Source organism: Diaphorina citri, unplaced genomic scaffold, assembly GCF_000475195.1.
Source record: "Diaphorina citri unplaced genomic scaffold, Diaci psyllid genome assembly version 1.1 scaffold144, whole genome shotgun sequence".
Taxonomy (NCBI): Eukaryota; Metazoa; Arthropoda; class Insecta; order Hemiptera; family Psyllidae; genus Diaphorina; species Diaphorina citri.
The window spans coordinates 186,575-209,631 of record NW_007377581.1 but is presented as its reverse complement, the minus strand read 5'-3'; positions in this window follow the sequence as shown (position 1 = coordinate 209,631).

The following is a 23,057-nucleotide window of genomic DNA, read 5'->3' as shown; positions in this document are numbered from 1 at the left end:
CTGCAACTACTCGTATCTGTGCTTTTTCTTCTCTATTTTTTGTCCTCTCGTTTCCCTGTCTGCTATCTGAAGAGCTGCAGCATTCGCCCCCGTCACCTATTTGACTGGATTTTGGCATCATCTCAATAAAGTTGTTTTTAAACTATTGTGTACCTCGCTATCAGGGAAATGAGCGATTTTTATCTCCCTCAAGCTTCCACTATGCGCTTTTCCTTTTTGGTAGCAATTTGCTCGAGGGAATATCACCTTTTTTTTTATGAAATAATGGCGAAACAAATGCTATTTATTCAATAAAGAGTGTGGAGACAGACAAAAAGTTCTAGTTTTTAGAGCTACGAGGCTGAGGTTACACAACACATCTTCAGAAACTTGAGTGAAGAGAGTTCCCCCCATCTTAAATTATATCAATAGTTTATGTACCCTAGTATAGTACCATCTCGGAGAAGAGTTTTTCAACTCGTTCGTTGGAGAGCGAGAGAGAGAGAGAGGAGAGGAGAAAACGAGCATTTCCTTTGCAATCTCTCTGCAACTACTCGTATCTGTGCTTTTTCTTCTCTATTTTTTGTCCTCTCGTTTCCCTGTCTGCTATCTGAAGAGCTGCAGCATTCTCCCCCGCCCCCGTCACCTATTTGACTGGATTTTGGCATCATCTCAATAAAGTTGTTTTTAGACTATTGTGTACCTCGCTATCAGGGAAATGAGCGATTTTCATCTCCCTCAAGCTTCCACTATGCGCTTTTCCTTTTTGATAGCAATTCGCTTGAGGGAATATCACCTTTTTTATGAAATAATGGCGAATCAAATGCTATTTATTCAATAAAGAGTGTGAAAACACAATGATTGAATTTAATGAAAAAGAGCTTTTCTCCCTGTTAAATTAACCCCTTAGTGAGTCACCAAGTGTGGGACAATAAAAAGTATGTATCTTATTATACGTACATATGAACATATCTATCTAAATCCTTCCTGAGTTTCAACCAGAAACAGTCAGTCATCTCTCCAACTGAAAAAGTTTTAACAAAGAAACTCGGGAAGTCACCAGAATAAAGTGCACCTCAACGGGTTAAAAGCACATAAATCTCTTGACCCGAGCGTGTTTTGAAGTGAAAAAAAAAAAAAAATAAATGATTACACGTACATATGAACATATCTATCTAAATCCTTCCTGAGTTTCAACCAGAAACAGTCAGTCATCTCTCCAACTGAAAAAGTTTTCACAAAGAAACTCGGAAAGTCACCAGAATAAAAGCCACAAAAGTGCACCTCAACGGGTTAAATGTACATAAATCTCTTGACCCGAGCGTGTTTTGAAGTGAAAAAGAAGAAAAAAAAAATAAAAAAATGAATCATTTGTCTGTAATGTGTAATTTAGTGTTGTAATTGTGTACTTGCATGCACCTAATTAATTTGGCACCCGGGTGTCAATTAATTATGACACGCTCAGGATTTATTGTTACACTCTTTGTAATGCTGGTGTGAGAACAATAATATAACAACAACAATGGAGCAAGCAAAGTGGAATGACCTTCCTTTGGGAACTTATTTCCTCTCCTCTCCACCAGCCTAAGCTTGGAAGGTAGCTAGGCTGCCTTGTAAGCACTAGGTCGCGAGTTCTATTCCCGGCTGGGGCAAACCTTATCCTAAACAGATAAGGTCTGTTCTAGGAACGGCTGGCTTTCTCTCACCCTGTTTTCCTTCTCTCTTCGAGTTCAGGGTGATAATGCCTCCTTTGTTACAGTTCCCTCTCTCAAACTTTGATCACCTCGAGGACAATTTTATCTGTAGAAACCAGCAGGGGACGGATTATTTTGAAGTGAAATTTCAAGAATTTCCTTTCTTCTCTCGTAAACACGTGTATCCTCAAACGTTTCTTATAGTCTTGGTTCTCTCCCTCCCCGTCCATTTCTGAAAGCCTCTTATTGAAAACTTTTCTGACGCTTCTTTTAGGTTAATTTTAGACGAGAAACTACCTTGGTTTTGACAACGTTCTTTTATACTGCCTACACATAGTTTGTCGCGACGACCTATGAACTCAAAGCGAGAAAGTTTTAGATGACACTTCAGTCGTTAATTTAAGACCGGTTTCAGCGTCATCTATGTTAAGCTACGCCGAGCAAGGACCTAAACATCAAAAGGAATAAAAGGAGAACAAGTAAAAGAAAACAAGTGACTGATCAATATCTTCTCCTTTCGACCGTTTGATAGTGTGATGTTAGGTATCTCGTAAACTGATGTATAAACATGATATTAACAACTAGGTGAAATTTTGACTAACTTCACAGGAAAATTCCCTTTTTAGTCCGTCCTTCCTTTATTAAATTACAATAGGAACAATAAAAGATATAGTGGACGGACTATTGTATTCGCTTCCGTGTCTGTCCCCATAGAAGGACTTTTCCAAACCTGGTCGACCTATATATCAAATTAAAGGTCTTTTTACGAGAAACACGCAAGTGGTGGTGCAAATTTTGTACAGAAAACCAAAAAGCCAAAAAACCAAAATAAAACTTTTTTGGGGGATTTTTTTTTTCACATTTTCTCGCACAAATGAGCTCTGATCTTGAAATTTGTCGCGACGACCCCTATGAACTCAAAGCGAGAAAGTTTTAGATGACACTTCAGTCGTTAATTTAAGACCGGTTTCAGCGTCATCTATGTTAAGCTACGCCGAGCAAGGACCTAAACATCAAAAGGAATAAAAGGAGAACGGGCTCTGGTCTTGATTTTAAATCATTACATGAAAGTAAAATCAAAAAATCAAATCAGGAATAATAATAAACTGAATATTAAACAAATTTGGTAGGTACATGGGTACCTACTTTCTCCAATCACGATCGAATAAACTACGGGCTAAAAAATTCCCGGAGGGACGGGCCCAGCTTGTTTTCATTGCATTTTCTAAAAAAAAGATCCTGTATTTCCTTGACCGACTTTAAACTCCACGTTATTTTTCGTACGTTTGTCTTTGTATCGAGTCTCATATTAAATTCCTAAGATTGTTCTTTTTTTTACCTTGACCGGATTCCGTCTCCACATTTTTCAAATCCAAGTTCAAAGGAAAATATTGCGAAAGAGGGGAACTTTCTCCAATCACGATCGAATAAACTACGGGCTAAAAAATTCCCGGAGGGACGGGCCCAGCTTGTTTTCATTGCATTTTCTAAAAAAAGATCCTGTATTTCCTTGACCGACTTTAAACTCCACGTTATTTTTCGTACGTTTGTCTTTGTATCAATTCTCATATTAAATTCCTAAGATTGTTCTTTTTTTACCTTGACCGGATTCCGTCTCCACATTTTTCAAATCCAAGTTCAAAGGAAAATATTGCGAAAGAGGAGAATCTTTGACTTCTTTATTCCCGTGTAGCACTCAGCCATGATTAATAATTCCCCTGTTTACATTTGCTGATAAACACTCACCCATCAGGTGCACTTTTGAGGTGAAATAGGAGGAGGAGAAGAACGGAGAGGTGAGGTGGAAATGGTGAAGAAGAAAAGGAGGAGGAGAATAACGAGTGAAGAAGGGAGAGGTGGAAATGGCGAAGAAAAAAAGGAGGAGGAAGGGTTAAGGAGTGTAAATAATTATGTATGAGGTATATATTCGGAGGAGGAGGAGAAAGAGGAGAGAGGTGAGAAGGGGAATAACTATGATGTAGATATTGTAGATTATGGGTGAGAGGGGAGGAGAAGGAGGAGGAGGAGGGAAATGGAAGACGGACTCAACCTTTGCTATTTCTTTAGCAAGGGAAATTCAGGCTGGTATACTCCCTATTTAAAGTCCCCCAGCCAGACTAAGGTGTTTTTAGTCCGTCCTTCCTTTATTAAATTACAATAGGAACAATAAAAGATATAGTGGACGGACTATTGTATTCGCTTCCAAGACGGAAAGGGGAAGGAGCAAGGGTGTAAAATGAGGTAAATTCTAGGAGGAGAATAGGAGGGGGTTTAACCAAACTAAACTGTAGTAATGGTTCTGCAAACGTCAAAATCTGAGTAATAACTAATCTTGAGACTATTTACCATTTGACCGTTTTGCATGTACGATCTAAACTGTACAAGTCACTTTGTAAAATCTTCTTCGATAAACATTGTTTACCTTGTGAAATAGTCCCATTAAATTTTCGGCCTCACTTCGCTTCAAACTTGGCTCAGTTTGCTAATTTCTTGTCCGTGTGGCATTTCTCTTTTGGCGTTTCATTTGAACGCGGAATGTTTCTATTGTCCCCGGGTAATACACACTATACACAGGAAACATGCTGTCTCATGGGGTTGTGAGGGCGGTGTGGGGGACCGCCAGTGGCCGATGATTTATACGTTTACCAAAATGATGGCCAACAATAAATTACGGGAAATATTATGTATTACGGCTATAATATTAGGTTGCATTATTTCGGTAGGAATAATGTGTGTGCTTTTTACCTATACGTATGTATAAAGTAGATATGTTGTTACTATCATCCCCCCTCCATCATTAATGCCTTTCCTGTTTTTCTCTTTGCCCCTATTTCCCCTCTTGTCCTGTCTTTCTCTCTCTCTCCCTCCTTCATTATTATACGTACGTAGTTATCTCCTTCTCTATCTCTTCTCTCTGCCTCCGTTCTTCTCTTTTTTCTTTCGACCTCGTTTACATCTACCTCATTATACATACAACCTAGTTATCCACTTCTCTCTCTCTTCCTCATACACACGTGTGTAGTTATTTACTTCTCTGTCTCCCTCCGTTTATTATTCCCGATTTTCTTCCCTTGATTGGACCTCGTGGAAGACTGGTGGATAATCTCAGACCTGAGCCACTTTATGTACAAGGTCCCAGAAAGTAATATGGATTTTACAAGGGATATTTTTATGCCTCTCCCCCTCTTCTCCTTTATTGCAGCTCTATGGTTTGATTCCCTTGAGAGTGCGCCAGGAAAGAAAATAATAATTCCACATAAAACAAATTTTTGAGAGAGAGAGAGAGAGAGAGAGAGAGAGAGAGAGAGAGAGAGAGAGAGAGAGAGAGAGAGAGAGAGGAGGAGGAGGAGGAGGAGGAGGAAGAAGAAAGTGGACGGAATGACGAAAGGAGGAGAGAGGGGGAAGATGAAGATAAACCGCAAATTATCTTTCATCTTTCTCCCCCCTCTCTCTTCTCCTTTCCCCTCACCCTCTCCCTTTCTCACTCTCTGGGGTAAGGCTAGGAATTCAACGTGTCCCCTTCACTATTATTACTTATGCAACCACAAACCTGAGGTGTAGATAAGAGGGAGTATTGTCAAGTGTAAGGTCGGTACCTTCAAGTAGGGTTAGGTAAGAAGGCCAATTGGTAGGTTTAAGTGTAAGGTAGGTCGGTACCTTCAAGTTGGGTTAGGTAGGAAGGTACAGGTTAATTGGTAGGTTTAAGTGTAAGGTAGGTCGGTACCTTCAAGTTGCGTTAGGTATTAGGAAGGTACAGGTTTATTGGTAGGTTTAAGTGTAAGGTAGGTCGGTACCTTCAAGTTGGGTTAGGTAGGAAGGTACAGGTTAATTGGTTCCCCTTCACTATTATTACTTATGCAACCACAAACCTGAGGTGTAGATAAGAGGGAGTATTGTCAAGTGTAAGGTCGGTACCTTCAAGTTGCGTTAGGTAGGAAGGTACAGGTTAATTGGTAGGTTTAAGTGTAAGGTAGGTCGGTACCTTCAAGTTGGGTTAGGTAGGAAGGTACAAGTTAATTGGTAGGTTTAAGTGTAAGGTAGGTCGGTACCTTCAAGTAGGGTTAGGTAGGAAGGTACAGGTTAATTGGTAGTTTTAAGTGTAAGGTAGGTCGGTACCTTCAAGTTGGGTTAGGTAGGAAGGTACAGGTTAATTGGTAGGTTTAAGTGTAAGTTAGATCGGTATAGGTACAGTCCACGAAAGGGTTAAAGGTTAACAGTGTTACAGGTCAATTGGTAAGTTAAAGTGTAAGGTAGGTCGTTAGGTACCTACAAGTAGAAGGTAGATAGGAAGTTAGGACGACTCGAACCATCAACCGCCAAATCCAGAGTCCACACAGTGAGAAATAGATCGGTATAGGTACAGTCCACGAAAGGGTTAAAGGTTAACAGTGTTACAGGTCAATTGGTAAGTTAAAGTGTAAGGTAGGTCGTTGGGTACCTACAAGTAGAAGGTAGATGGGAAGTTAGGACGACTCGAACCATCAACCGCCAAATCCAGAGTCCACACAGTGATTAGTGTGTCACAAAACGTGTTGTGAAAATAATCACGAGCAGAATTGGGTCGAACGTCATCAAAAACAATAACGAATGTAAAATAGGTTTCTCGTTATTCTCGTAATTATAAAATTATCCTATTTCCATTCACAAACAAAATCTAATGTAATTTTATTCTAATTATAGTAATAAACTATTTTGACTTCCAATTTTCATTAACAAATTTATTTTGATGTTATTTGACAACGGTAATTTTTATTTGTGTTAAAAAGAGAGAGAGAGAGGGAAAGAGAGAGAGAGAAAGAGAGAATTCTACTTTCTACCACTAATTGGGCAGTCAGCGGGAATAAATTTGTCCATCATTATGGTTCTTGTGGTGAGGAACACAGTAAGGTAGCAAAACCTACTGCTGTGCTATTTATATTGTTCAAAGGTCCACGTGAGCCGATATAGGCACACTAAGGCCATATTTAGGGTGGGAGCCGAGGGGTCCGGGCCCTCCCCTCGAGCTTCATTTTTCTCCTTTACTGTAGTCAAGACCCCTCCCCCCTCACATCACTGTTGGACCCTCGGGCTCCCCCCCCCTCGACAAAATCCTGGATATGGCCCTGATATAGGTGCAGCCCATTTTTCGTTCAATCATGAGTTGTGGGGTAACCTCGAGGTTTGGGGTTGTGTGAGGTTGTGAAAAATGACACGTTGTGGGTGTTTTGGGCGTCAAAGACTCACCACCAAAACTAAATATTTAAGTTCTTGCGTGGGTTTTTACGTAACCTGCGGTCTAGTCCACGAAATACTTGTCCATAATTATGTCCGCACTCCGTACTTTTCACTCCACTTGCAGAAGATTACGTATTTGGTGATTATTATTATTTATTTTTAAAAAGGCAAAAATTTCCAGTAAAAAAAGTCCATCATAAGATATTCTCCTGGACTTCAGAACACATCCCCCTACACCAGAAAAATTCTGCCTTTGTCGAGATTTGAACATGACACTGGAACATCTCGGGAAGTTACTTTACAACTAACTGAAATGAAACTCACATGAAGGGGTAAACGCTTCGATGTGCGAAACACTTCATCAGAGGACATGAAGATGGACCTGATCCACATAACTATGGAACATGACATACATAGAACGGTAGAACTCTGGTATTAAATTTCTTTCAGTGCAGTACCAGAGAAATACGATTTTCCGATGAAAATATGACACTTTGCCTGTGATTGTACATTTGTAATGTGAATTTAATTATGTTGGAATCATACCACTGGAAATTAAAAACTCTTGTAGTGCGTTTTTGCGTTTTACTGTAACACCCCTCCTCTCCAAGCACACAGAAGAGGAAATGCGACCTAAGTTACATAAATATACATAACATCACATCTCTCCCTCTCCCTCTGAAAAAACGGGAATATTTTCCGAATGGATTTGGCGGGAATTATTCCAGCTTGAGGAAATTTTCACAACAATGGTGGCGAGAGAGTGGAACCTAATTCTCGCTCTTTTAAAACAACCATCTTGTCCCGGAAAGAAAAGAGAAATATTTTACTATAAGGAAAAGGAGAAAGAAAAGAACCTTGGGGAAGTGGTGTTGTGGAATATATTAAATTGGTAGAAAGTCTGCAATATATCACTACTCTTGTCCTTACCTAAACATGTGAACATTATGCAGGGTTAGAGGTAAAAGGAAATGCAATAAGGTATCTAATCTAGGTACGTATAACTAATTTTATAAAACGACCATCTTAGTAAAGTGATTAATTGAAATGTACTCTAGGTACATAGGTACAGGTACATGTGTTCAGTTTAGATGGATATTAAAACGCTTTCACAGTCACAGTAAGGTACCTACTTTAAACTCTTTACTAACCACTTTGGTTTCTTTTCAGTAGCTCCTTGTGTAGACGGCCTTAAAGTTTCCAGTAAGAATATACAGAAGTTCCAATGTCACCACACATTGTCTACCTAAAAGGAGGAGAGCAGAATGTCGTGCTTCTGTCTGGCAAACATAAAATTTTCGTTTCAGGAAAACTCTCGACACTCTTGGAGAGGTCTTGAAAAATGTTTGCTCAAGTTTGAGTACCAAACACAAACATTTTCGTACGACCATTATGTCGGTGCTTCTCTCGATGTTGGTGGTGATGGAAACCGCCAAGAAGTCGAAAGTGAGACTTGCCGTTTTACTCGTGTTTTATAATGTTTGTTTGGGCGTGAGAGATCGGCCATTTCAACGTTCGCTGTCGTCCAAAACTGAAGGGGAAGAATAACAACAACATCACAAGTTAACATGGTTCGACAAACGACTACCGAAAGGATCTAGAGGAAAGCAGAAATATTCGGCTTTGTTTAGAATTTTAATCTGACAAAGTAAAACATGCAGGCTGTCAACAGTATTTCCTCAGACCGTGGCATTGCTATTGGCACACCCAATGTTTTCAGTTAATTAATTCCAAAAGCAATTAACCATTCGACCACCCTGTATAGAAAACAAGGAAAGTTTCGAAATGAACTCAACGGGAAAAAGTTTTTTCAGAACTGCAATTTTTTTCGCCGATCCAAAATCGAGTTTCTCTGTGTACTCTTACTCTGTTTACTAAATATAATTAATTCCAAAAGCAATTAACCATTCGACCACCCTGTATAGAAAACAAGGAAAGTTTCGAAATGAACTCAACGGGAAAAAGTTTTTCAGAACTGCAATTTTTTTCGCCGATCCAAAATCGAGTTTCTCTGTGTACTCTTACTCTGTTCACTAAATACTTTATAAACACTTGCATTTTGCATATGGTTCCAGCTTTGTTCCGCCGCAAACTCATTAAAAATAAATAGGACAGACACAAGGAAGAGTCAGCCCGAGAAAAAAATTAATGTAGCATAATATTACATTGTTTTGTATCATATTTCATAGAAAATAAAGGCCCTGCATTTTTTTCCACGCTTATGCCCCCACACCTTATGGCGCAAAGGATATTTTTTCATGCCTAGTGACCAGTGGTCATTAGATCCAGGCACAATCCAAAACTGAAGGGGAAGAATAACAACAACATCACAAGTTAACATGGTTCGACAAACGACTACCGAAAGGATCTAGAGGAAAGCAGAGATATTCAGCTTTGTTTAGAATTTTAGGCTGACAAAGTAAAACATGCAGGCTGTCAACAGTATTTTCTCAGACCGTGGCATTGCTATTGGCACACCCAATGTTTTCAGTAACAATAATTTATTACAGTGCAACCACTCCATTTGGAGATATTATAAGTGCTATAGCTAAGTTTGGAGCAAACTGCAAAGTTTTTACACTCAAATTAAGTTCTGCTGTTTCTGAAGTACAACTTTACCTTTCCTTAGGGTTGTCTGTCAAGAACAACTGTTGTTTGAATCAGACATTAGTATTACCTACAAGTGCTGCAGAACCCTATAGTTTGCCATCAGGCATGTACCAGGCACAAACCAACTAGGGCTATATAGGGTTGCAGCCCATAGTAAAGTGACTAGAGATAAGTGATATATCAATTCGTACAATACTATGAATACTTAACATTAATGTCGAAATTTGTTATCACTTCGCTCTGTCGTGTTCAACACTTTGTACTATGCTTTATTTTATAGTTATAGTCGACAAACTATGTACATTTGCCTATTTGTATGAGGGGGAGGAGGAGGAGGAGAAGAAGAAGAAGGATGTTTGTGTAGCTACTGCTATACTGGAAGCACACAACCATAATAAAATTCGTCTTACAACAGAGGTTGATTTCCACTGTCAACCACAAAGCTTAATACCCGGAAAGATGGTTCCAAAATTTCCGCTATGAATACTTAACATTAATGTCGAAATTTGTTATCACTTCGCTCTGTCGTGTTCAACACTTTGTACTATGCTTTATTTTATAGTTAGAGTCGACAAACTATGTACATTTGCCTATTTGTATGAGGGGGAGCAGGAGGAGGAGGAGAAGAAGAAGAAGAAGAAGAAGAAGAAGAATAAGGATGTTTGTGTAGCTACTGCTATACTGGGAGCACACAACCATAATAAAATTCGTCTTACAACAGAGGTATATTTCCACTGTCAACCACAAAGCTTAATACCCGGAAAGACGGTTCCAAAATTTCCAGAAAACTTCCAAAGAAATTCGAATTAGTTATGCTTTGACAGAAAAACGTAATATCATACCAAGAAATAAATGTAAAACCATATTATTGTAATTTTTGTGTCATACATCAAAGAGACTTTGTTGTATAATAATATTATTTTGTTCTCTTCCAATACACAAAAGTATTTTGTATCTTTGACATACTTCCATACATTATGCATTGTGTTTTGCAATTTACGTTACGGCCCTCTTCTTTTTCTTCGGCATCTTTGGGGATTTCGAATTTAAATCCCCAAAGATGCGAAACTCTTTGAATGGGCAAAAGTTTTAGTTATGATTTGCTCGTATTCTTTGGTACTCGTTGGGGAAACAGCTAAGTTCTTATGGGTGGGTACCGCCTCAATGAGAGAAAGCAGAAATTGCTGAATGTTCAACTCTTGAACTGCTAAACACGTCAGAGAACTTTTGATCAGCAACTCCTGAGAAAAGTTAAAGAATAACTTCCATTTCGTGTTTCTCAGAATGGAACGTTAGACATTGACAGAATGAGGTTGTTTGTGAAGAAACTATTTCTACTAGGAGGGTTGTTTTTGATGTTTCGTTTCATCTAGTAAGGTTGGTTACGGTAAGGCACGCGGCAATGTTTTGAAGTTGAAGAAGTTTCTCTCTTATGTTGGGGTAAGTGTTGGCTGTGTTGGTGTTTTGATCACGTCAACCAAAATTTCACCCTTTTGAAACATGTGGTTAGCAAATATTTCAAGAGCTCGACCAAAAGATACTCTAAAACTCGTGAGAATAAAACAAAGGGATACCAAAAGTCCTTGTTTTATTCCTCCGTATATAGAACCTATTAGACATTATTTTAGGCACCAATAAACACGTTCTTTAGCACATCATGGAATAATGCATTTGTCTCCCCAACACCTCCTGCTCATTTAACTTCTTGTGTTCTTGTGAACAGTAATAGAAGTCACTTCCAGCTTATATGACACCCCTACCATGTTCTCTAAAAGTACTAAAACATGATGAGCACTATACAAGTTTACACATTTAATATTCTCTCAGATAACGTACCTATGTATACTAAATCGTGTATTGTGATACATGATATTGGGGCTTTCAAGTTTTAATGTGAATCTCTAAAACGCAACAGGTAAAGGTAAGGAAGTGGTGTAGGCTAGGGAATATTTACTGGTGGATTAGGCAATTTGAAAATTGGAGATTTTTTGCTTCTCTTAGAATCAATCTCGATTAATTTACTAGAGAAGGGTTCCTTGCAGAGGTTTGCAAATCAAAGTTTAAATCTAGGCAAAAACTCGAAAAAGGTATAGTTTTTGTGTTATACAGGGTTAAAGTTTGCAAAAAAGGTAAACATTTTCCTGAGATTTTTATTTACGAATATTACTATATATTTCTAGGATTAGGTCATTAGAGTGTTATTCAGGTTTGATTTTACTTTCCAATCCAATCCAATCCACGCCACTGGTTTTATATAGGCTTGAAAATTCAAGTCGGTGTAACAAGTTTCGCCTAAGTACCCACTCAAGATTTAAGCATATGTTTTACATATTAAAGGGGTTTACGCCTCCATTCGCTTTGATGTGATATATATTAATGTAAGGAAAGCGCTATCAATGTAAAGCGCTTGATGAAATGACAGGCGAGTGTTTGTTTTGGAATCTCAATATGCCCAGAAGAAAGATTTCTCTTTGTATACCCAAGTACTGGAGTATTTTGGGAATGTTTGAAATATTCAAGAAAGTGGGGGAAGAGGAACGGTAACTTTTAAACCTAAGATACCTAATTTATACGAAAAGTACAAGAGATGACAAACTTTTATTTTAATGAATTAGGTACCGTCATTGATTTTTAATAATAAAATCTTACCATGCCTAGATATTGTAAACTCAAGTAAGTGAAATGAACGAATGACATCTACCTACTTTTATTTCATAAAATCAAGAAGTTGGAAATTTGAACTTTTGAACATTAGGTACTCTTATTTAAATTTTTCCTAATTTCATGTTTAAAAATTCAAATTTTTGGAGTTATTCTTGTGAATCTGGGAGTTCTTCGATGTTCCCTATAAACCTATAATCCCTATTCCTTCTACCATGCTTGAAGAACAAACCAATGAATTGTATGAACGCCTGTAATCTTCTCGAGTTATGCAATGTGGTGAAGAGGTTTCTCATCCATTTCCAATCTTTGCAAAGTACATAATCTGCACTGAATCAACAAAGTAAAGTTCAGTTTGAAATCTGCTGATGGAAGAATAGGAGCAGAAGTCTGTGATACTTGCAGCTCGGGGCTCTCCAGAAAGGAAATGACATTTCCAGCTAAGACTTCAGAAAACAATCAATCCACGCGCTCTGTTTATTCTGTCCTTTATATTTTTTATGATTTCTATCAAGTCTTGGCGAAAGCCAACGAAAATCAATAATTTGATTGCTCTTGAAATTTTCATGTTGCCATGGATTAAGGTCATGAAGAATTTTTCTCCACATGTCTATTTCGAAAACAACTATTTGTCCAAGAACATGTGAGTGACTTTTACCAAAGTTAATAACAATTTTATTTGTTTATAAAATCTTACTTCTCATTGATAGCTCTTATAGCAAACTGAGACTTAGGGTAGTGTGTTTCTATCTTTTGTGTAAATAATTCGGCCTGAAAAGATGTTGACATTGTCATCTACGTTCTCCCAAAGTCAAACGCAACATAACCCAATACATGTGACCCATACACATACCCTTATGTTCACGTAGAAAACTACAGATATAAATAGAAAAGTACAACTACCTATAATGTTATTATTTTCCCGACATTTCTCCTTCTACATTCTGTCTGGCTTCCTTGAAAAATTGTATCCTCGAGTGGACGCCATATTCCCCCGGAATGGAAAAATAATGTTACCCTATTTTGTAATTCAGTGTACATTCCCCCAGCCCCCCTGCTGGCTTCTATTTGTTTTTGATTGGCACCTGAGGGAACATATAGGGAGAAAATTCTTTTGCAGACAATTTTTTTCTCTCTTTCATGCAATGCAGCATTTTCTTATTACCCCTCTCTCTCATCCCCAGCCCCCCTGCTGGCTTCTATTTGTTTTTGATTGGCACCTGAGGGAACATATAGGGAGAAAATTCTTTTGCAGACAATTTTTTTTCTCTCTTTCATGCAATGCAGCATTTTCTTATTACCCCTCTCTCTCTCACCCATTGGTAATATCAAAGGCTTGTTTAAAATTTAAATAAGAAATATGGTTTTCTTTATCAGCACAAAAAGGTAGAAAAGATATCGAGTATTGAAGTCCGGGTAATTGAAACGTGAAGTTTCAGCTAACCGCAGTATAAGATGTAGTGACATGTGTAATTCAAGTTTATAACGGGCTTTTCGTTTTCTTTCTATTTCAGATCAATACATCAGTTCTCCATATCGTTCCAGTCATTTTGAAGTTTCCCACCCAGAGGAGTGTCGTGTTTTAACTTGGCAAGTCCATTTCTACATCAGGTAAATTCTTAAAATGTTCACATTATCTTTATGCCTTGGAAATATTTTTCATCCACTATTTTACGGTTTAAATTTTGTTGATTTTGCCCATTTCCATGGCCCGATTTTGGAGTTAACCTAAGGACTTAACTTCTCCATAACACATTGAAACAAACCGATATTTACCCACTCAGGTGATGAGTAATATCCAGTCGTTAGGTGACTATGAAACCGGACATAAACCCAATGCTATCTAAAAAAAACCCTGTCAGATGCATAGGTAGGAGACATCAATACATCAGTTCTCCATATCGTTCCAGTCATTTTGAAGTTTCCCACCCAGAGGAGTGTCGTGTTTTAACTTGGCAAGTCCATTTTTACATCAGGTAAATTCTTAAAATGTTCACATTATCTTTATGCCTTGGAAATATTTTTCATCCACTTTTTTACTGTTTAAATTTTATTGATTTTGCCCATTTCCATGGCCCGATTTTGGAGTTAAACTAAGGACTTAACTTCTCTATAACACATTGAAACAAACCGATATTTACCCACTCAGGTGATGAGTAATATCCAGTAGTTAGGTGACTATGAAACCGGACATAAACCCAATGCTATCTAAAAAAACCCTGTCAGATGCATAGGTAGGAGAACAAGTAGACAATGTAAGGATGTAAGGACAGAAAAACTTCCACAACAAAAAACAAATTATCAGTAAATATGTCCGCTCAGAAGATATCATGTAGGTGTGGGCGTTTCCGTTTGACATGTCCCAAAATTTTATGAGAACTAAAGTATACTCGTATAAGATGACACCAAATTTTCCCTCCCCATGGGAAACCTTATTCTTGGACAGATGTCTTCGTTCTTTGTTAAGTAAGGCGAAAGCATGTTGTTTTTGGTGGTGTGGTATTTTCACACAATATGTCTGTCATGGTCTTAAGGGCTAAACATTTTACCTTGGATCCCTCTCCTTCTCCCTCCTTCCTCTCCCCCCCCAAAAAACAAATTATCAGTAAATATGTCCGCTCAGAAGATATCATGTAGGTGTGGGCGTTTCCGTTTGACATGTCCCAAAATTTTATGAAAACTAAAGTATACTCGTATAAGATGACACCAAATTTTCCCTTCCCATGGGAAACCTTATTCTTGGACAGATGTCTTCGTTCTTTGTTAAGTAAGGCGAAAGCATGTTGTTTTTGCTGGTGTGGTATTTTCACACAATATGTCTGTCATGGTCTTAAGGGCTAAACATTTTACCTTGGATCCCTCTCCTTCTCTCTCCTTCCCCCCCTCTCTCTCTCTCATTCTTTTTTCTTACCTTCATAGACCGTGTGTCTTCCCTTTCTCTATCTCACTCTGTAAAGTTTATATCTCTTTCTTCTCTCTCTCGCACACTTTTCGTTCTATTATCTTGTACATGCTAATTCTCCTGACGATGTTGGTGGAACTTCAAATAGATTACAGACCAAGAGAGAGAGAGAGAGAGAGAGAGAGAGAGAGGGGGGGGTTATTAAAGGATGATAATAAATATGTAAAGGGTGATTCCGAAGGTTCTGAAATTTTTTATTGGAATTAGTGGATGTGAATCTGATGCCAATTATCGTGAACTACAAATCAAAACGAAAAAAGAAGTATAAGTAGGTCTTTACTTAAACTATCAGTTTGAAGGAAATTGTTCCATTATACTAACAGTTTCAGACCATTGATTGGTACAAAAATAGACAGATCATTGGTAAAACTGCTAGTGCTAACACTGCTAAATAATGGAGAATCCTTTCAGTTGATTGCATACTTCTCTTGAAGAAAAAGCAACTAGACTTATAATTAGAGAGAACTTTGAAGCCACCCTGTGACTATAGTTCGGTTTGAAATGTTAAGGGTAACAAAGATAATGACACTTTATGACACCTTATGACGTGACAAGGGGAGATCTTGTAGAGATTAATGGACTTCGCCCTGACCAAACTCGGGGGTTATTATTCAAATGTATTAAGCTCTCTCCCTCTCCTTCCCTTCCCCTCCCTCCCAGCGCTATCTTTATCCTTGTTCAAGCTCTACTGTAGCTCTCTTTCTCTCTCTCTCTCTTCCTTCCTCTTTCTCTCTCTTCCTCTCCTTACCTTTCCCTCCTTCTGAGCGCTATCTTTATCCTTGTTCAAACTAAACTATAGATCTCTTTGTACCTATGTATCTCTCTTTTCCCGCTCCTCTCTCTCTCTCTCTCTCTCTCTCTCTCTCTCTCTCTCTCTCTCTGTTTTCCATCTTTCTTCTCCTTTCTTATTTCCTATTGCTATCTTTACTCTTGCCTATTGCTCTATCTCTTTGTCCTTCCATCACTTCCTTTCTCATGGTATACTTATCTTTTTCACCTCCCCTCCTCTTTCCCCTCTCTTTCTTCTCTTCACTCAGGCCTGGATTTTGGCTGTGTGCTGGGTTTCTCTCTCTCTCTCTTCCTTCCTCTTTCTCTCTCTTCCTCTCCTTACCTTTCCCTCCTTCTGAGCGCTATCTTTATCCTTGTTCAAGTTATACTATAGATCTCTTTGTACCTATGTATCTCTCTTTTCCCCCTCCTCTCTCTCTCTCTCTCTCTCTCTCTCTCTCTCTGTTTTCCATCTTTCTTCTCCTTTCTTATTTCCTATTGCTATCTTTACTCTTGCTCTATCTCTTTGTCCTTCCATCACTTCCTTTCTCATGGTATACTTATCGTTTTCACCTCCCCTCCTCTTTCCCCTCTCTTCTTCTCTACCTCTCTCTTTCTTCTCTTCACTCAGGCCTGGATTTTGGCTATGTGCTGGGTACCTATAGTATTCATAAAAGTATTGGTTAAAACTTAAAATCCAAAGGCCTCAGGTCTCTGTCTCATAGGCCACTAAGTGATTCGTCCCTGGTCCCTGTCTATATAGCTGTATGGACAGCTAAAAGCATTCTAAAAACCAGGTCCTCTCTTAGACGGTCTGCAAGTCACAAAGGCCACTTGGTAAATCCGGCCCTGATGTCTCTGGGACCTATAGTATTCATAAAAGTATTGGTTAAAACTTAAAATCCAAAGGCCTCAGGTCTCTGTCTCATAGGCCACTAAGTGATTCATCCCTGGTCCCTGTCTATATAGCTGTATGGACAGCTGAAAGCATTCTAAAAATCAGGTCCTCTCTTAGACGGTCTGCAAGTCATAAGGGCCACTTAGTAAATCCGGCCCTGATGTCCCTTTTACCTATAGTTGAATCTGCGTCTACAGGATATATCCCGTTCTATTTATAGCTGTACCTCCTATGTATAGCCGTATATCTACAAGATATGCTGGTGTATAGACAATGCTAGAGGGAAATTTATTAGAGGTAATTTAGATTAGGGGACATTCAGGAGGAGATGACTGCTGCTTCCTTCTTACTGCAAATCATTTAGGAAAATAAATAATGAACTTCCTTTGGAGACCCTATAATCTGCATATGGGCGGAAAAGTGCTGAACACAGCGGTCAACGAGAGAGGGTAGATATTTTGACGAACAGTTTAGGGGGAATAGAAGATGAATAGGAATTGGTGGATGTGCCTGAACTACCGGTCTACAATGAAGAAGAATTAGTGGATGTGACAGAAATACCAGCTTATAAGTAATTGTGTACGAGACGAGACGATCTTTTTTTTTTTCATCATACATTGCATGAAAAAGAATATCGAATGTAATATTTTCAATCCAGGCACAAACCAACTAGGGCTATATAGGGTTGCAGCCCATAGTAAAGTGACTAGAGATAAGTGATATATCAATTCGTACAATAATTTTTTCTTCACTTGAGCCAAATATAGAAATGAAATAATACTTCTGGAGCAAGAAGAATGGAAGGAATTCATTCAGGTTTCATTAAAATCATATGATTTCCCCATTCTCCCGCTACTTTCTTTTTGTAGTGCAGGTATTTCTTCTGTTCTGTAGAGAGTTGTTGGACGTTCGCCAGGAAAGTACGAGAGAGAATTTTCCAAATGAAATGGAGGAAAAAAGAAGAAGACGAGAATCATAATTTTCCTTTGCAATACCTCCTTGTGTACCTTACCATAACCTTTGGAAGGGAGAAAAGAGTTTTCCCGTTTGTAGATGTGCATGAAACATTTCATATTTGACCTGAATGACTTTCTCGTACGTTTTCATATTTTTCTTTTTGATATTTTGGATGTTTACCGTCTGGCTCTCTCCATTCCATCATACTCTATCTCTTGGTCACACTCATATACTTCAAAACTACATCCGAGCAATTTTCATCCTTTTGAAAACAACTTGATGGAAGGATAAGAAGGGTTTGTGGAAAACGGTTTTTGCTAATATACATTGTCTGCCTGGAGCAGTTCCTGGGATAAACCTCAGTGTTGTGTGAAGGTACGATTACACAATTACCTCCTCGGCTGTGATTGTCACTTTTCACAAGAAAATGGAAACAGGAGTTCACATCCCCCATCCTCTGGACTCCAAACTTGTTTTCCCACATGCATGAGTTAAAATTTTGGAATTAAAATTTAACGAGATTGTTTAACCACCTCATTTCTGTTTAATCTCGCACCCCTTCCCCTCAGCATGACCTCTGTCCCCTCCCCTGTCGAGGTTAAATTTGAAACCCCAAGAGTAGTTTTATTCAAAACAGGAGGAAATGGGGCGTAGGTCCCCAGGTTGTGCAATTATTCCCCCCTCCCTCCACTGTCCGTTACTTGTGTACCTATAATAATTTATTATTAATTTCCCCTCCTGTTCCTTGCCTGTGGATCTGCATTTATTAATTTTCGTTAATTAATTGTTGTTTGTTCTTGATTTGTTGGTAAAAATCCATCATGAACACCGCATTTCCAGTAGCACTTGCACCGCACACTTTTTATTCAGCAGATTTTTAACCACAGCTGATCAGTGGCCAAAAAGGTCACCCACTGACAAAATATTATTTTCAGAAGAAATCTGAAATTCTAATCCTCCCTCGTATCAGAATTTCAAAAAATTTTAAAACAGGAAACATCCAATTCCCACACATTGCATCCCATTTTTAAGTCAATGCAATTACTTAAAAATGTCTTTTCTACTCACATTCAAACGCTTTGATCTATTTGATATTAAATACAATGGTTTCTATGGTCTTACCGTACCTATAACAGTGACCATGGCTACTGAGAATGGATAGTGACCACTGACCATCCATTATCATCGGATAGCGTTTGTACTAATGTATAGGAGTTTCAATTATTTTCAAATGTGCTTGGAAAATTAACATCAGATTTAATTAAAAAGGGACTTTGATGGGAAAGAAGGGGGTGGTCCCTGTGAGGATGTTTTGAATCTCATTCAGCAGTTTTGGTTTTCCATTTTGTACAAATACCCTTACATCTTTTTTACCTTTGCCTGAATTTTAGTCCGACTAATTTATCTCTGACCTAGATGGGAAATAGAGACTAGAAAATTATTAGAAAATTCAACAAACACCCATTTACCTATTAATTTAATGTGTCTGACTTGAACTTGAATATTCAAGTTCATTTTTGTACGGGGTACCCCATACAAAAATGGACTTTTAGCTTTCGGTCGAAATCGAATTCGCTTTAACTTTTCAAATCGGTTCTTTTTTTACTTTCTGTTGCCAATTAATTAAAAAGTTTGATAGAGGGAACTGTAACTGCTGAGGTCTTATCGTACCGAAAGGAAAGAAACACAGGATAGGAGAAAGCCAGCCGTTCCGAAAACAAACCTTATCTGTTCAGGGTAAATTCCGATTAGAGCGGGAATGCGGGCAGACACTTTACTTTACAAGGCAGACACGCTACTATGCAAGCTAACAAGACCGACATGTTTAGACCTTGTTTAGTTTAGTTCAGTCCTATTCGAGCAGGATAAACAAGGTATATTCTATTCTATTCTATTCTGTTACTTGTTTTCTAATCTTTCTTTTTCCGTCAATCATACTGCTCGGAATCCTATATGGATGAAAATAGATTAGTCGATCATGCCGTAGCTGTAGTAGGATTTCAGTTCATGTTATGCTCCTGCTAATCCGCACAAAACCTTCACATATGGTAATCACTTTGAAATTCTACTCGTCTATCCAAACGGGGCGACGCGACGGAGAGACCAGGGACGTACACAGTGGGGGTTTGAATCTCTTGATGGACAAGTTTTTTTTTTCCTAATGAGTTGATGAATATTATGTTGATGAGTACAAATTTAATAAGGACGGCAAGTTTTGTTGCTAAACTGACCAACCTAGTTAGCTTGGTTGGAGCCCGTATGATAGGCCGAGGATTCGATTCCCGCCCAGGGCAGATATTATCCTGAACGGATATTATTCGTTCTTGGAACTGCTGGATTTCTCCTATCGTGTATTCCTTTTCTCTTGATTTACTCTATACGTGGTCTTACAATAAAGGCACTTCAACCAAAGGTACTTTTCCAATTTTTGTTCTCTCTCCCTCCCTCTCTCTCACTCTCTCTCTCTCGTTCGCTCGCTGGCTCCCCTCTCTATTCTTATTCCTCTACTTAGGTACTTGGCCTTTAATTTTCTCTCGTTCCATGTTTCTCCACTGATTTCTCTCACTCATCACTGGAGTTTCTTCATGTGTAAAATGGTTTTTCAGCTCATTACAGTCAGTTTATAAAGTAAAGGTGGCGTACGTAACGTAGCTGTAATGTCTTTATTCCTATACTCATGGCAATACTCATTTACGCTACATCACTACTATTGACATTCACTGGAGTTTCTTCATGTGTAAAATGGTTTTTCAGCTCATTACAGTCAGTTTATAAAGTAAAGGTGGCGTACGTAACGTAGCTGTACTGTCTTTATTCCTATACTCATGGCAATACTCATTTACGCTACATCACTACTATTGACAAACAAAACACGGCAAACTTTCTAATTGCCTTTCTAATCTCATTCACCATTGTGGAGAACAGTGACAAAGTTGCACAACACGATTAAATGTGGTACCTATTCCTTATTCTTGGTGAAATTTATCCTCAACATGATAGCGATACTCCGCGCTGAAATCTTTTCTTTGAGTCTCATGGCTGTGGGAGTGTGAGTAATCCGTTCCTTTCTTTCCCTTTTATCATATACACTAGGCTTAGTAAAATGATATAATACTTGGTACCTATTCCTTATTCTTGGTGAAATTTATCCTCAACATGATAGCGATACTCCGCGCTGAAATCTTTTCTTTGAGTCTCATGGCTATCCATGAGTGTGAGTAATCCGTTCCTTTCTTTCCCTTTTATCATATACACTAGGCTTAGTAAAATGATATAATACGAACTTTGAACCTTAACTCTTTCCCCCCTCAACTTTGAAAATCTGATTTAATTTACAGAAGGCTTTATCTATTTGCCAGCTTGCTTCATTAAAAAAATTCCCAGGTATACCTTCCCTTGTTATGTAGGGAACTGTGAATATATTACACCTTTATGAATATGTTCAACAATGGATAAAATTATGCATAAAGTATATGGGGGAAGCTTCGGGAAGTACAGTGCGATTCGGAAGTTTTGGTGTGAAATGTGAGTAAATTTCTAAAAATTTTAATTCAATTTATCTGGAAAATTATACCATCTTTACCCCTGTAGAAAAGTTGCCTCTAAAAAAAGCACGTTGATAAGTGGTAGGTACTTCTAACTGCACATTATGCTCAAGTATGTAAAGACATTAGAGAGCTTATGGGAAAAGATTTTAGGCTACGTTACAGAACAACAGAAGCAACTTGCCATTTACTGTTGAATGACTCTTTGGACATCTCTGTCCTCAAAGGCCTTGTCATTATGGCCAATAGCCCAGGAATACCTTTCCCTGTGATCCTTTAGTTCATTTCTCGTCTCGTAATCTCGTGACATTTCTCGTCGCGTCATACATCACTAATTTTAATCCATCTCATCAGTCCTTGGGTTGTTGTTTACTTTCTATTTTGTTGTTGTCGTTGGTGTTGTTGGTGTTTTTGTGGACTCAGAATAAAGAAAGTATCCACCTTTTTTCTGCCATAAATCGGGGTGATGGTCTCCATCCATGTTTAATTGGCTCGTCCTGAACCGCAGTCAACCATCGCATCGTGAGAACTTGTCCTTTTTCTTTGTCCATGTTTTTTTATCTTGTGTTTCCTCTTCAATTCACTAGAGGGAATTATGCATAAAGTATATGGGGGAAGCTTCGGGAAGTACAGTGCGATTCGGAAGTTTTGGTGTGAAATGTGAGTAAATTTCTAAAAAAATTAATTCAATTTATCTGGAAAATTATAACATCTTTACCCCTGTAGAAAAGTTGCCTCCAAAAAAAGCACGTTGATAAGTGGTAGGTACTTCTAACTACACATTATGCTCAAGTATGTAAAGACATTAGAGTGCTTATGGGAAAAGATTTTAGGCTACGTTACAGAACAACAGAAGCAACTTGCCATTTACTGTTGAATGACTCCTTGGACATCTCTGTCCTCAAAGGCCTTGTCATTATGGGTTATGGGCAATAGCCCAGGAATACCTTTCCCTGTGATCCTTTAGTCGGATGCGCACACTTTCTGGATTCCCCTATACATGATCCTCATATCTGAGGTATGGGAAACAGAAATACAGGCAGGTAGGAAGGTAAGTCTAAAATATTATTTAATGTATTCAGGGGTTTAGGTGTATAATGAATGGAAATGGGAGAGAAGGGTGTGTATGTGTTTGTGTAGAGTATACCGAATGTATGAATTATAATGTATTTTTTCTCTCCCGTGAGTAGAAAGAAGCAGGAGAAACTAAAAATTAGGTCATGTGGGTTTGTAGAGGAGAGGGAATGAATACTATTTTTTCTCTCCCGTGAGTAGAAAGAAGCAGGAGAAACTAAAAATTAGGTCATGTGGGTTTGTAGAGGAGAGGGAATGAATACAATAATTGTTACAATTACAAGTGCAGCACTGTGGGACCTGAAGACAATATGATCAGCAAACAGCAGACTGCAGCAGTTAACGAAATTTCTGACCTTTGTTCTTTTCTCTTATTGAGCTCAAGTTGGGGATTTTTCATTTGTTTCAAATTTGAGTTTTTAGAGACATCCTCTATTGAGGTAATATCCAGCGTAAAGCTGTTTTGGTGGCATGGTTTTATGAACCCCACATGTGTTTTTAGTTCTAACGAGGTTTTTGTGCACACCAATTTGATTAACAGGATACATGGCGGTCTAACACCGTCATTCGTTGAACTGAAAGTATAAAAACAGTGCCCAATGTGACTCGATGTTATTGGAGACGACTCCATAAAGCAATTGGATCGTCCAAAATTTGGATATTTCTTTAATATCATTTACCTATGTTTAGGTCGT